At 43.2% G+C, this 3,466-nt stretch overlaps 1 protein-coding gene and 1 long non-coding RNA gene across 2 annotated transcripts in view; one reads left to right on the top strand and one right to left on the bottom strand.

Moving 5' to 3' along the window:
• LOC142255977 (putative oxidoreductase YteT) overlaps positions 1-3,466 on the top strand; it is a 198,269-nt gene that overhangs the window by 52,495 nt on the left and 142,308 nt on the right. The window lies entirely within an intron of this gene.
• Positions 1,516-3,466, bottom strand: part of LOC142255978 (uncharacterized) — a 10,716-nt gene continuing 8,765 nt past the window's right edge. Inside the window, exons 3-4 of the long non-coding RNA XR_012727464.1 lie at positions 2,542-2,613; positions 1,516-1,907 (exon numbers count right to left, since the gene is read on the bottom strand). This is a non-coding gene — a long non-coding RNA (uncharacterized LOC142255978). The remainder of the gene's footprint in view (positions 1,908-2,541; positions 2,614-3,466) is intronic.

Consider the following 3,466-nt stretch of genomic DNA (forward strand, 5'->3'; position numbering starts at 1 on the left):
CGGCCGGCTTTTTCAAAAGAGGAGAAGCCGCCGGAGCAGTGTGAACGCCATGCAGCGCCGCACTGATGATCAGGGATCGGTGAGTATGAGAGAGAGGGGGGAAAGGAATAGACCGACATGGACAGACAGAGAGAGAGACCTACAGAGAGAGAGACCGACTGACAGACCGACTGACAGAGAGAATAGAGACCGAGAGGGAGAGACCAACTGACAGAGATAGAGATTGATTGACATTGTGAGATCTCACTCATTTCCAGTGCTTTGTGACACATGTGATAAATGTATTTAGAAAAACGGATGTCACTAGGATGGTGTGAGTGCCGGTCTGTGTGACATCCCTTTTTTTCACGCTTCCATAGAGTTGCATTGGAGAGACTCGCACGAGAAACTCTTTAAGGCCGGAGTAACACTTGTGAGAGACTCTTTCAAGTCTTGCATCACATCACCCGACATGGCCTGCAGCTCTCCGGACAGGAGCATCTCAGCTGCTTAGAAATACATGCAGCTGACCCGCTCCTGTCAGGAGAGCTGCAGGCCATGCCGGGTAATGCAATGTGAGACTTGCACGAGTCTCTCGCAAGTGTGACTCCAGCGTAAATAGCAGCTTGCTGCGATTTTTTTTTCTCAGTCCGATTTGGAGTGAGAAAAAAAATCGTTGATGAGAGCTGATTCATTGAATACCATGTGTCCGAGTGCAATGTGAGATTTTCTCGCATTGCACTACTGTGGAAACTCACAAGTGAGCAGTACCCCTTAGCAGTACATGTTGCAGATTTTTCCGGACCAAAATCCGCTGCGGAAAAATCCGCAGCGTGGGCACAGCATTTCCAAAATGCCATAGAAATGGCTGGGAAGTACCTGTGCTGCAGATTTTCGGGAAATCCGCGGCTTTTTCCGCGAGAAATCAGCGGCAAAATCCGCGCACTTTTCCGCAGCGTGGGCACATAGCCTTAGCCTGAAATCTGCCTGCTTTTCACTGCAGCTCTAGTGGTTCAGATTGGCTCCTATGTGTAAGCACAACCTCACCACAAACTCAGCGATTGCCGAATTCTCCCATAAGCATAGACCATCAGAATGAAAAGCTGGAACCCCCCTTTAATACCAGATGCATATATTCATATCCTGGAAAGCGACTTCTGCGTTTGTGGACATTGAGCAGAAAGACTTCCTTACACATTGATGACTGTGTGTGAGAATGCTGTGCAGCCCGCAGAGGAGAAGGTGAATACATATCCTTTTGGAAGGAGGGAGGGGATGTGGATGTCTGTGTTTATATTAGTAGGGAAACAGTGCCCCTCCTAGTTTGGCTATTTCTTTGGCGGAGGGCACACGAGGACGCAGTCTGCCATTTTTACAAGGACTTAATGGTTATATATTGAAAATCCCACAAAGAATTGTTGGCAGCTTTCCCAGTCACTACTTAAAGGAGCACATTATACATTCACTGAATGTTGTAGTAATATATAATAAATATATATATATATATATAATATATTTATTTATAGATTTTCCCAATCAGATGTTCTGAGCAGCCCGGCCTCTTAATGACAAGGATCCAGCCCTAATGGACAGAACAAAGATACTGTAGGCAAGATGGGAGCGTAATCTGACCTGGAAGGAGAAGAGTTAATAGAAAAGCATTTTACAAAACCAGATTCTCAACGATATCCGTGCTGTAGACCCATTGTACGCCATGTACAGCACAACAGTACCGGAGCCAGACATCACGTGTTGTCGTAACCAGCGGCTGCAGCGACCATCCATAATGTGCACTGGAAGAGTCATCAATTAAGAAATAATTACATGAAATATGATATCATCAAGCTCCAGTGGTGCCTGAAAGTTTGTGAACCCTTCGGAACGTTCCAGATATTCTCCCAAATCTGCATCAGATTTCCACCAATATCCTAAAAGTAGATAAAGACAACCAAATATTAGACTGTTATTTTTTTATTAAAATAGCTCTATCACCAGGTTTTTACCACGTAATCTGAGAGCAGCATAATGTAGGGGCAGAGATCCTGATTCCAGCGATGTGTCACTTACTGGGCTGCTTAGTGTAGTTTTGATAAAATCCCAGTTTAATCAGCAGGAGATTATCATTACAGGACTACTTGGCGTGCTGAAGGTAGTCCAGCATATTCATGAGCTCTGAATAACTGCTAGAAAACAGCAACAACAAACAGCTCTGTAAGTAACACACTCCCTGGAATCAGGGTCTCTGTCTCTACATTATGCTGCTCTCAGATGGGGGAGCAAAAACCTGGTGACCTATTCTTTTTAAGGAAAATGATACCATATCACGTGTTGTTGAGTTGCGAAAGAAGTGAACCAGTAAAATCAGCAGATAATTTGAATGAGATATTAGAAACTGATGTTTTCAATCAATGGGAAGATAATCAGGTGTGAGTGGGCGACCTGTTTTATTTAAGGAACAGGGATTTATCAAAGTATGGTCCTTCACAACACAAGTTTGGGGAATGTATTATGACACAAACAGAAGGGATTTCTGAGGACCTCAGGAGAGTTGTTGATGCGCACCTTGACCTGTATATGGTGGCTTTAAAGGGACTCTGCCAGCAGGTTTCTGCAGTGTGACCTGAAGACCGCATGCTGTAATAGTTAAAACAGAGAAGTCAGCCTTGTATGTGTTATCTCTGTTTACCAGCAATGTTAGCTTAAGCCTCTTATCTTTATCATTAGTGGGTCTCAGCAGAGAAACTCCTCCCCCTTTTGTGATTAGCAGCTTCTGTCTATGGAAATGTGCACTGAAAGGCCTGGTCTGGGCGGGGGCAACTCTCAGAGCTCTGCTACATGCAAATATCAAATCTTTCCCTGTGTCAGAACGGCTGCACACAGAAATATAAGTGATACATCGTTTAACTCAGGGTCTCTTTGCCTACATAATGCTGGTCTCAGATGAATATTACAAAAAATACATGGCTTAATTATATGTACACTGACGGAAAAACTCCATAGAATCTCTCAGGAATGGTGCCAACTTCAAAGGAAAACATGATAAATAAGGAGGACAAGGAAGAGAAAAGGCACAAATATATATGCAAAAAATATATTTTATTGAACAATAAATAGACAGTGCATCACTAGTTCGAAACTATATCACAAGGATATTGCAGAGAAATACGAATTTAGGGTCACATTGGTACAGGTGGGCGGAAAATTGGATTGGAGACAAAATGTAACATACTAAGAACATGCCACGACTATACATAACATGAAAATGCATATGAAAAAGGTCATGAGAACATATTTTATGTTCTATATATTACGTGTATGCTCATGAAGTCAAAAAGCAGTTTCATGAAAAAAGAATGTATGAAATGGCCACATGATAAAAGGAGTGTGTAACCAGGAAATAGGCCGGGGTGTAAAGAATAGTGTTGAGCGGATCCGAACTGTAAAAATCCGGATCCGCGCGGTTTCAGCGTCCGATCCGCGTCCGACC

The sequence above is a fragment of the Anomaloglossus baeobatrachus genome, chromosome 11 (assembly GCF_048569485.1).
Source record: "Anomaloglossus baeobatrachus isolate aAnoBae1 chromosome 11, aAnoBae1.hap1, whole genome shotgun sequence".
Classification (NCBI taxonomy): domain Eukaryota; kingdom Metazoa; phylum Chordata; class Amphibia; order Anura; family Aromobatidae; genus Anomaloglossus; species Anomaloglossus baeobatrachus.